Genomic DNA, 12,329 nt, shown 5'->3' on the forward strand with positions numbered 1-12,329 from the left:
GTGTCCGCTTTTCATTGGACAACGCCTTCTGCCAATCAAGGCACCCAGATGGCCAGTTTTGATTGGAGAAGAGGTTGGCTAATCAGAAATCACCACGCAGGGGCCTCCTACTAGTCGTCTGATGGTTGGCTGAGGGTGTGTAAAGGAGGAAGGCTGCGGGGAGAGGTCACATGGTGCAGGGCAAGGGAGAAGCGTACCACGTGATCTCTTCCGGCAGTGGGCGTGGCCTGATAGCCATGCAATAGCCTGAGCTTTAGGAGGCTTGTAATTAGGAATGGGGTCATTGTGGAAAAGGAATGAGGGGAGTTCCTACACCAGCCATGGCCGATAGACAGCTCATGGCCTCTGCAGCCTGTGTGTTGTCATGGTTACATGCAGGAGTGCGGCGTCTTGTTTTTTCCTCAGCTCTGCTACATCTCCAGCGCACAGTGTCTCCAGTTTTCCTTCCTGGTTTCCTCTAATAAAAGGTTTCATGTAAATAAAGTGAAATCATTGTTTCCTGAAAAGTTCTGCAACTTTCTAATCGATTTTGAGTAGCCATTCTCCATCATTAAGATCTCTGCTTGCTGTCAGTGAAAGGGATTATTCTGATTTCCATCCAGAGACTGAAAAGCCGCAGGTATTGAATGCGGGGTCCTGTAATAAGGCGGCATGCACATGGCGGACCCTCGTACACCTCGGTATATACGTTCTGCGGGCCCAAGGAGAGATGGAGCCGCTCTCCAGCCTGCACTTCATCGGACATGGCCATGCAATGTTTTATTTCACCTCTAGAGGGCGTATGGAGCTGATGGGTTAGAGAATCCATTACAAGCAGCTCAGATGGACAACCCCTTTAGGCTAGGTCTACACAACGACATTTGTCGCGAGACAATAAGTCGCGCCACAGATTTTCTGCGACTATCGCGTGGCAGTATGTTGCAGTGTGACACCAAAGACTGCCATTATAAAAATTGTTGCGCGACATTGGTGCAACAAAATGACACGCGACAAATGTCGTCGTGTAGACCTAGCCTTAAACGAGGTCTCCTGCGCATGTGCTGTGTACACTTACATGGTGCTTATAGCCCATAAGTACAAAAATCATTCCTATACATCAGTACTAAAAAATGTACCGGGTTTACCTGCCGGCCTCTGCTAAACCAAAGATGTCCACATGAGTTGTGGCTAATGACAAACTGACCTCGGCTAAAAGTTTTAAACTCGACCCTGCTTCATTCAATAAGCAAAAACTCTGCCAGGCTTGATAAACACAGCTCTGCTACATCTGATAAACACAGCCCTAATGCATCTGATAAACATAACTCTGCTACATCTGATCAGCAGTAGCCACTGCAATGGATGAACATAGCTCTGCTACATCTGATAAACATGGCTCTGCTACACATTTGATAAACACAGCTCTGCTACATCTGTTAAACACAGCACTGCTACATTTCATACACAAAGCTCTACTGCATTTGTTAAAGGGCATCTGTCAGCAGTTTAGTAGGTTGTCATTACTCCTAGAGCAGGGATCAGCAACCTCCGTCACTCCAGCTGTTCTGAAACTACAACTCCCAGAATCCTCCTTTCACTGCTATGGGAGTTACAAGACCATCCAAGAAAGTGTGCATGCTGGGAGTTGTAGTTTCACAGCAGCTGGAGTGCAGAAGGTTGCTGATCCCTGCCCTAGAGGCTCTGCTCTCTCTGCAACTGGTGCTTCCTCTGCACTTTGATTGACAGGGATCACATTTACACAGCCTGGTTCTGTCAAAGTGAAGAGGACGTGGCAGTTGCAGAGAGAGCAAGGCCTCTAGGTGTAACGGTAACGCCCCCGTTGCTCCTAGAGGCTCATTTGCATATGTTAAAACATAGTTTTTCTCAGCAATGCGGCACATATGGACATGGGACCAACACAGACGCCTTCAGCTGCCGAGCGCACATGTAACAGGTCAGCCAGTGTCATAGGGACAAAACTGCTGACAGATGCTATTTAAACACAGCACTGCTACATTTCATAATGCATCTCTGACAAACACAGCACTGCTGGATCTGATAAACACGATACTCCTACATTGGATAAACACAGCTCTGCTACATCTGATCAACAGTAACTACAACATCTGATAAACACAGCTCTGCTATTTCTATAAACTGTAATGCAGATGTTGGCAGGCTCAGATGATTTGCCTGTACATGTATACTGGTGGTCGTCATCCTGTGGTTCTCTGCTACTGTGAAACTACAACTCTCAACATGGACGTACCACCTGGCGCTATTCGATCTTCAGGATAATACAAGCCTAGAAGAATTCCCAGCATCCTCTGTAAAACACAGGAAACCTTAACATTCCTGAGTCTGATGGCTGACATTGTTTTCCCCATTATGAAATCTGTGCCAACTGACCAAGTAGCCACGACCGCTACATGGTATAGACTAGGGTAAGACAGAAGTGTGCACATAGAGGGGGCACATACTAATCTCAATGCAGATACAGAGCAGGAAGTCAGCACCGGAACCTGGACCAATACAGTCATGCATGACTGACTTCATGTGTGATCTGAGAGCACATGACCAGCCATGCTGAACGTCTATCCTGACACATCTACATACGATAGGGTTCACTAAGTAGTCATTTTCCCATAGGAGCAGTATTATAGTAGTTATGTTCTTGTACATAGGGGGCAGTATTATAGTAGTTATATTCTTGTACATAGGAGCAGTATTATAGTAGTTATATTCTTGTACATATGAGGCAGTATTATAGTAGATATATTCTTGTACATAGGAGGCAGTATTATAGTAGTTATATTCTTGTACATAGGGGGCAGTATTATAGTAGTTATATTATTGTACATAGGAGCAGTATTATAGTAGTTATATTCCAGTACATAGGAGGCAGTATTATAGTAGTTATATTCTTGTACATAGGAGGCAGTATTATAGTAGTTATATTCTTGTACATAGGAGCAGTATTATAGTAGTTATATTCTTGTACATAGGAGGCAGTATTATAGTAGTTATATTCTTGTACATAGGGGGCAGTATTATAGTAGTTATATTATTGTACATAGGAGCAGTATTATAGTAGTTATAGTCTTGTACATAGGAGGCAGTATTATAGTAGTTATAGTCTTGTACATAGGAGCAGTATTATAGTAGTTATATTCTTGTACATAGGAGGCAGTATTATAGTAGTTATATTCTTGTACATAGGGGGCAGTATTATAGTAGTTATATTATTGTACATAGGGGGCAGTATTATAGTAGTTATATTCTAGTACACAGGAGCAGTATTATAGTAGTTATATTCTTGTACATAGGGGGCAGTATTATAGTAGTTATATTATTGTACATAGGAGCAGTATTATAGTAGTTATAGTCTTGTACATAGGAGGCAGTATTATAGTAGTTATAGTCTTGTACATAGGAGCAGTATTATAGTAGTTATATTCTTGTACATAGGAGGCAGTATTATAGTAGTTATATTCTTGTACATAGGGGGCAGTATTATAGTAGTTATATTATTGTACATAGGGGGCAGTATTATAGTAGTTATATTCTAGTACACAGGAGCAGTATTATAGTAGTTATATTCTTGTACATAGGAGCAGTATTATAGTAGCTATATTCTTGTACATAGGAGCAGTATTATAGCAGTTATATTATTGTACATAGGAGGCAGTATTATAGTAGTTATATTCTTGTACATAGGAGGCAGTATTATAGTAGTTATATTCTTGTACATAGGAGGCAGTATTATAGTAGTTATATTCTTGTACATAGGAGCAGTATTATAGTAGTTATATTCTTGTACATAGGAGGCAGTATTATAGTAGTTATATTCTTGTACATAGGAGGCAGTATTATAGTAGTTATATTCCTGTATATAGGAGCAGTATTATAGTAGTTATGTTCTTGTACACGGGAGGCAGTATTATAGTAGTAGTTAAAGTGCCTTGTGGTAGAGATGGCGACATCTTCTTCCATCCTCTTCCCACAGTGTTTTCTCTCCGGTGACAGCAGGGTGTAATTACAGCAGGTAATAAGCCGTCACTATGTCACTGTTAACAATACATAAAGCCCTTGGTGTTCGGTGTTTACCTCAGTGGATCCCCCGGTAATCCTCCTGAGAGTCTGTGATTGTCATTTTCTCATCAGCCTCTGTAAGAATGAAATCAGTGATTACTGGATTCTCTCTGCTTTATGCACTGAGTTCTGCTCTGAGTCTCTGGTCCTCATACACATTATGTGGCGACACAAACGGCCGACGACAGATCCTTTATCAGGTATGCGTCTTCAGGTCAATGCTGACACGTGGGGGGCGGGGGGGGGGGGTTATTAATTGAGCAAAAACAAAAACATCTATCTCATGTACGTATTTTGCAGCCGTGTTTGATCCGCACCTTTTGCAGATTGCACACTGACCCGTTTATTTCTAAGGGTCCGCACATGGAGGTCTTCTGTGTGCTGCTCACATCCATATGTCTATTCCGCAAACTATAGAACATGTCCTGTTCTTTTTCTACTTTGCGGACAAGAATAGTAATTTCTAGTGATCGCAGTGAGAAAAATGCTGTTTGCACACGGAAGCTTTCCATAGTTTCTGGATCCATGGTTTGCGCACTGAAATACGGATATGGTCGTGTGCATGAGGCCTTCGTCTATTGAGGTTAGGGAAAATGTGGCAGCGGTACCTGGCTCAATCTCAGTCCAGGTACAGTACATGATGTCACGTGCCTCTTGTATTCCCACGTGAAACACAAAGTTCCCTGACATGTCTGTTTTAGTAACTCCTTGCATTCCCCATGTAATAACAATTCTGGGGCATCTATTCTTATACCTCAGTGTTAGGCTGTGTCCTCTATTATTCCCATTTATAAACTTCTAGTAGGAATAGTAGAGGAATGGCGCAACACAGAGTCGTACTAATAGATGCTTTAGAATTATTACATGGGGGGGGGGGGGAGGTCAGGAGAGAGGAGGTCTTCCCTGCATTAGGGTGCTACAGGGTCATTTCAGACACTGTTTGGGGCATAGGCACTGTTGGGGCAACTTAGATAGTATATGGGGTATTTTTTGGCACTGTATGGATCATCTTAGGCACTGTGTGGGGTATCATTGGCACTGTATGAGGCATCTTGGGTACTGTACGGGGTATTTGAGACAGTGTATCTGGCATCTTGGCACTGTATGGAACATCATAAGCACTGTATGGCGCATCTTAGGCACTGTATGCATCATCGTAAGTACAGTATGAGGCATCTTGGGTACTGTATGGCGCATCTTAGACACTGTATGGGGCATTGTGGGTACTGTATGGATTATTTTAGGCACTATATGGATCATCTTAGACACTGAAAGAGGCATTTTAGGAACTGTATGGCGCTTCCTAGGCACTGTATGGATTATTGTAGGCACTGTATAGGGCACTTTTTCATGGACAGACCATTTAGAGGATGATATTGCACCCCCTAGGTTAGTGTTCCGATAATTTATTTCTTGTATGTGAGATAGATCTACTGCTGCTGTTCCTTCCAGGGGAGTAGCTATAGGGGGTGCAGAGGGAGCAGTCGCTACCGGGCCCAGGAGCCTGAGGGGCCCAAAGACCCTTGTGCTGCATAAGAAGACACCGGTATTATAGAAGGTGCATGCTGGTCAAGTTACACCTCTGGCTGGAGGGAAGGGGTTAGGTCAAGAATTTGACATGGAGGAGTGCTGTTTCAATTTTTGCCTCAGGCACCAGGAAGGCTATGTGCTCCCCCGCTCCTGGCCACAAAGCACTGAGGGAAGGGGGACCCAAGCTGGACTCTCGCACCAGGGCTCATGGGCCTTCCCCTGGTACCTTCGGTCAACTTCCCGGCACTTTTTGAAGGCTTTAAAAGAACAGTCCAGGCAACACTTATCCACTGTGTTATACCTAGTGCAAGGCCTCAGGGGGGCGGAGCATGACACAGGGGGTTCAAAAACGGAGTGAAAACCCTCTAGGCATAATGTATACCATTCCCCTCATTCAGAACAGAGATGTCCTAGACCAGAAGATCCTACCATCACCCCTAAGACGTTCATATCCCTGACAGCAGGATTTCAGACCAACTTAAGAAAAGTCAACAAATTCAGTCCAGGAGTATGCGGATTTGGCCTTAAAATGAGATAATCATTTCAAAGTCCGACTCCATGCTACTCCCACTTTACAGCCTCACCTGCATTACCCTGATGTCTTCAGGACAAAGTCTGAAAAGGTGTCCATTGAGGATTTTTTTATTTTATTATATTTTACATACGTATGCCATGAGTCGAGCACGGGTCACCTCAGATCCTCTATCTAAATGGATGGTGTTTACCTGCATAGTGTTACCATCTGTGGATGATTCTGTCTTTCCCTTGGAGGTGGTTTATGGGAAGTGTGGTGACCTGGGTTGTGCATTCTCTCAGGGGACGTGTCCTTTCAGCTGTGCTTCTTAATCTTAGGTCTTCTGAGAGCTCTTTTGTGCGAGGCATCATTCACATCAGGCAATGCTTCTTGTGAAATGCAAACCCAGAACTGGTGTGTAGATGACGTCACATCTACACCCGGCGCAGCCGCACTGAGGAAGCAGCAGTAGACTGCCCTTACCCTGCATCGACCAGCCCATTCCAAGGTCACATAAGTCTGACATCACAACCATTTGGGTGGGGGTTATGACAGAGGGATCATGGGAGGCCTGGTCATGATGTCAGAGGAAATACAGCCTCCACAGAGGGTGCAGTTACGTGACCACTCTCCCGATCTCCGGAGGGAGGCAGAATAGAGGGCAACGTCATGTGACCACTCTACCGATCTCTGGAAGGAGGCAGAATAGAGGGCGACGTCATGTGACCACTCTCCCGATCTCTGGAGGGAGGCAGAATAGAGGGTGCAGTCATGTGACCACTCTCCTGATCTCTGGAGGGAGGCAGAAAAGAGGGTGCAGTCATGTGACCACTCTCCTGATCTCCGGAGGGAGGCAGAATAGAGGGCGACGTCATGTGACCATTCTCCCGATTTCCGGAGGGAGGCAGAATAGAGGGTGCAGTCATGTGACCACTCTCCCGATCTCCGGAGGGAGGCAGAATAGAGGGCGACGCCAGGGACCACTCTCCCGATCTCTGGAGGAGGCAGAATAGAGGGCGACGTCATGTGACCACTCTCCCGATCTCCAGAGGGAGGCAGAATAGAGGGCAGGGGTGTATCTATCACAAGGCAAACAAGGCATTTGCCTAGGGCGGCACTTGCCAATGGGGCGGCAAAATGCCTTGTTTGCTTAGTGATAGTTACACAATATGCTAAATATTTTCATTGCTCCTTGTCCGATCCAATCCTTCACTATGCAAACGGTATCGCCGGTGCCGCATAGTGAAGGAGTTGAAAGAGTTACTTCCTCCTCCAGACCTCCCCTGCCTTTTGTGTCCGCGCGTTGCCGTCCAAGTGCAGAACGGATCCTACACATGGTCACCCTGAACACTGAGGCCAGGCCCCGGCCACCAATGCACCGATCCCTGAGCCTGCTGTCTTCAAAAACTGTAAGTACTTAAATTACAGTAATTCACAAAAAATCTATTACTTAGTTGTTTTATGGGGTAAGGGGGTTGGGACCCGTTGGGTGGTTAGAGGGGGAGAAGGGGTGGGTCAAATTTATATTAGGGGGGTGCCCGAGTTTAGTCTCGCCTAGGGCAGCACAAAACCAGTATACACCACTGATAGAGGGTGCAGTCATGTGACCACTTTCCTCAGAGGGTGCAGTCATGTGACCATTCTCCCGATCTCTGGAGGGAGGCAGAATAGATGGCAATGTCATGTGACCACTTTCCTTAGAGGGTGCAGTCATGTAACCACTTTCCTTAGAGGGTGCAGTCATGTGACCACTCTCCCGTTCTCCGGAGGGAGGCAAAATAAAGGACGCAGTCATGTGACCACTCTCCCGATCTCTGGAGGGAGGCAGAATAGAGGGCGTAGTCATGTGATCACTCTCCTGATCTCCGGAGGGAGGCAGAATAGAGGGCATAGTCATGTGACCACTCTCCTGCTCTCTGGAGGTAGGTAGAAGAGGGTGCAGTCATGTGACCACTCTACCAATCTCTCCAGAGGGTGCAGTCATGTGACCACTCTCCCAATCTCCAAAGGGAGGCAGAAAAAGTATTGCAAGTACATTAGTACATTGCAGGGCCTGGTAGGGAAAGCACAGGGAAAGGGAAAAATGTATACCCGGATGACCCCTTTAACGCTGCCGAGCAGGTTTTACCTGTCATGTTGTTTGGAGTAACACTGGGGCAATGCCAGATTATCTCTGACTTCCTGAAGGTGGCTCATGCGGTAGTGTCAGACATTTACATTTCCTGTTGCTGTCCTCTTTTTGTGTACTCATCTGGATAGGTCCCTTGTATAATGTCAGGGTGACGATCGGCTGGAGTTCCTTGTTCCGCACTAATGACACACATGACGCTGTGTACACAGGGCGAGCCCCTGCAGCTCCTGCTTCCTCACACTGAGGATGTAAGTTAGAAGGAAATGGCTATAGGAGGAGCGGGATCTGGTGCTCGAGGGGGAGACGCCAGTATTATACATGGCCCCTGTTATCATTGAGGCTCAAGACCATCAGGTTACACCCCCAACCCATACAAGAAGGGAAGATGCAGTTCTCGATATTCCCATATAGGACATATACTCATACAGGATTTGTTCCTAAATACCATTTTCATTGTCCTGTTATGATGGACCAGGATGCTTTGCAGCAGACCCTGCTTTAAAGGGGTTGTCCAAAACCCAAAAACCTTTGCAGGGTGACTGGGAAGGTGTGATACCCTAGAAGAAAAAAAAAAAAAAAAAAAACTTTTTTGATAGGTCCCTGTTCCAGTGCGGTGGCTCCTGTCTCCGCTGCTTCCTGTTTCTGCTGGACTGGAAGTATGATGTGCGGTCTACATGCATATCACCACCGCCAACCAGTCAATGACAGCACATGACGCCTGAGCCTGAGCCCCAGTGGTCATGTGCCATTGAGACCACGTCACTGCTGAGACCAGTGATCAGGTGGCAGTGGTGATGTGCATGTAGACAACTCATTGTACATCCAGTCCAGCAGGGACTAGAAGCAAAGGAGTTGGGAGCCATGGTGCTGGTACCAGAATCTATTGAAGAAATGTTAGTTTTTTTGTTTAGTTTTAGTCATCGCTCCCTCCTCAGCAGCCCTGTAAAAGTTTTTGGGTTTCAGACAACCCCTTTAAGAGTTCACCCTAGCCTGGATGGGTCTTCAGCTAATGGAGTTCCCCCTTTCACATTTTACCTTCAGAGTAATAGTCGTTATTTCTAGCTCCATCCCAGCCCCATTGGACCACACTGGCCTCTGAGAATACTCCCACCCCTTCCCTGCCATGAAGCCTAAGGCCTCTTTCACACGAGCGTGTCCGGATGCGTTGCGGAAAACCCGCGCGAGTAGGTATGCAATTTCAGTCAGTTTTGACTGCGATTGCGTTCCGTTGTTCAGTTTTTATCGCGCGGGTGCAATGAGTTTTGCACGCGCGTGATCAAAAACTGAATGTGGCACCCAGACCCGAACTTCTTCACAGAAGTTCAGGTTTGGGTTCAAGGTTGTGTAGATGTTATTATTTTCCCTTAGAACATGGTTCTAAGGGAAAATGAATACAGAATGCATAGTACAATAGGGCTGGAGGGGTTAAAAAAAATATAAATAATTTAACTCACCTTAATCCACTTGTTCGCGCAGCCGGCTTCTCTTCTGTCTTCATCTGTGAGCAATAGGACCTTTGATGACGTCACTGCGCTCATCACATGGTCCGTAACATGATCTTTTACCATGGTGATGGATCATGTGACGGACCATGTGATGAGCATAGAGACGTCATCAAAGGTCCTATTCCTCACAGATGAAGACAGAAGAGATGCGGGCTGCACGAACATGTGGATTAAGGTGAGTTAAAAAAAATTTTTAACCCCTCCAGCCCTATTTTACTATGCATTCTGTATTCAGAATGCTATTATTTTCCCTTATAGCCATGTTATAAGGAAAAATAATAAAGATCGGGTCTCCATCTCGATCATCACCTAGCAACCATGCGTGAAAATCGCACCGCATCCACACTTGCTTTCGGACGCTTGCGATTTTCACGCAGCCCCATACACTTCTATGGGGCCTGCGTTGCGTGAAAAACGCACAAAATAGAGCTTGCTGCAATTTTCACCCAACGCACAAGTGATGCGTGAAAATCACCGCTTATGTGCACAGACCCATAGAAATGAATGGGTCCGGATTCAGTGCAGGTGCAATACGTTCACCTCACGCATTGCACCCGCGCGGAAAACTCGTCCATGTGAAAGGGGCCTAAGAGGAGTGGTTGTCACTTGTACGCCCCCAACCCCATCATGTCATTGGCTTTTGTATGGACCCAATTAGCAGAATTCTCAGGGTCACTGTATTTTCAGTAAGGAACAGTTAAAGTGGCCCTGGGTCCAGACTAACAGAAAGTGGCCAACCGAAGTAGACGAGGCCAGCAATACTGTAGTGCAGGACAAAATAATACCCCAGCAGAACTAAATACTACAGTGCAGCACAAATACTGCCACCTGCACCACAGTATGAAACTGTATCAGCATCCTGAGGATGACAATACAGTTGGCCTGATGCTCCTACAGTAATTAATGCTGAGAGCATCAGATCGTTATGTACCCGGCTGGCGGCCATGAGAATAGCTTGGGTAGCCCCCTGGGCATCAGCCCCCTGCAGGGTCTATGGCCAGTCTGCTTCTGTTGGCAGGGTCCAGCTCTTCTCCACAGATCTCCTTCTACTCCTATACTACCTTTGGCCTTATTGCTTTGGATAATATATTTATTATACTATGATAATATGTTTTATAGTAGTTATGCAGGTCCTCAAGTCAAAGGGAGAACAGGTGCCTGGGAGATGAAAAATATCAGTGCTCTGCAGACCTCGTGTCAGTAGTTCTTATGCAGTGAGCTGGAGAGAAGCTGCTGCTGGGGACAGATCCAGCCATACTTCAGCATTTTAGTCAGCTAGCAAGTAGAGGTGGGAGATACTAGTCATAAAGTTACATCATCTCAGGGCATAGATAGGGCCACAGAGAAGCTGAGCATTGCGGTGAAGAAGCATAGCCTGGAGCAGGGGGGTCGCTGAATTACACTTCTTAGGCCTGTTTCACACTTGCGTTGTTGTTTTCCGGTATTGAGATCCGGCAGAGTATCTCAAAACCGGAAAAAAACGGTTTCGTTTAGTCCTAATGCATTCTGAAAGAAAATAAATCTGTTCAGGATGCATCAGGATTTCTTCCGTTCCGCCAGCATTCCGTTTTGTGACGGACACCAAACTGCTGCAAGCTGTGGTTTTGTATCTGGTCATGAAAACAGAACAAACCGGATCCGTCACTAAAAAACAATATAAGTCAATGGTTACAGATGTCGTTTTTAGGATCCTAAAAAACAGATCCGTCACCCATTGACGGATCCTTTTGAATTTCACACAAATACTTCCTAACGGAACGGATGCATTCTGATCGTCAAAATCAAAACGGATCAGTTAAATTCCAGTTTTGAGATTCTCTGCCGGATCACAAAACCAGAATTAACAACACAAGTGTGAAACAGGCCTTAGCTCCTGCACCCTGATGAGACCTGTGAAGAAGCCAGGCATGGACCACAAAGACCAGCCAGCCTGACACAGTGTAATCCACAAAGTGTGTGCAGGAGGAGATAACACAGTCTGGAAGTGCCTGTTTAGGGTGAGGGTAAGTGTGTCACAAGGAGAGAGACACCATGGTCTGAAGAAATGCGGAATGTGCCATGAGGAAAGCCATCTTTATTGCTGCTAGAGGTGCCACCTTTCTCAACAAAAAATACCGGCCAATTTTACACAGGTTAAAAATGGGGTGTTATTGATTGATCATATTTTACGTTTTGCATCATTTTTTATTTTTTATTTAAAAGGACATTTTCCACTGTTGGGGGGACACACTGCAAGTTAAAGTTTTGTTTAGGGCGTATTCACATGACCGTAGAGTTTTGCAGATCCGCAAAATACGGATAACGGCCTGCATGCATTCCGCAATTGGCTATTTTTGTTGTTCAATTTCTTTTATTAAAAAGGCACAATATAGTACAACATCGTGTCTCGAGTATCAAATCAAAACATCACACGACAAATCGACAGCAGAATAGCACAATATTAGAATGGGCAATACGTTCCAATAGGACATCAAAAGTGGCGACAGCGAAAGCCGCCAACATTGAGAAGAATTCCCAAACGAAGAGTATGCTGAGACACGTATATGACATCAAACATATAGACAAGGGGAAGGGGTGG

This window comes from Bufo gargarizans, chromosome 2 (assembly GCF_014858855.1).
Source record: "Bufo gargarizans isolate SCDJY-AF-19 chromosome 2, ASM1485885v1, whole genome shotgun sequence".
NCBI lineage: Eukaryota > Metazoa > Chordata > Amphibia > Anura > Bufonidae > Bufo > Bufo gargarizans.